This window comes from Alligator sinensis, unplaced genomic scaffold (assembly GCF_000455745.1).
Source record: "Alligator sinensis unplaced genomic scaffold, ASM45574v1 scaffold581_1, whole genome shotgun sequence".
NCBI lineage: Eukaryota > Metazoa > Chordata > Crocodylia > Alligatoridae > Alligator > Alligator sinensis.
Genome location: NW_005843497.1, coordinates 81,230 through 81,598, shown reverse-complemented (window position 1 = coordinate 81,598; position 369 = coordinate 81,230).

Here is a 369-nt window from a genome sequence, read left to right as displayed (position 1 = left end):
CTCTCCTGCAACTGCTTCGCTCACTGCGGCCTTGAAGATAGCAGAAAAAAAAAGTATGTACAACTCTGATTTCCAGGTGCAAGAATTGTTATAATCCAACATGGGCTGACATTAATCAGCTCGTGCGATCCATTTTGCCCAAGGAAACTATGCTGCGTCTGTACACTGCCTCTACTTGGCCAGATCAAAACCCAGGGACTGGCCAAGACTTTATTGACAAGAGAAATGCTTTGGTTCGGGCAGTTCTCACAATTTGCCCGAAAAAGGCAGACTGGACCAAAATAAATACCTGTAAACGAAACAAAAATGAACACCCCAATGATTATTTGGAACGCCTCAAACAGGCATTTGAACAATATTCAGGAATGG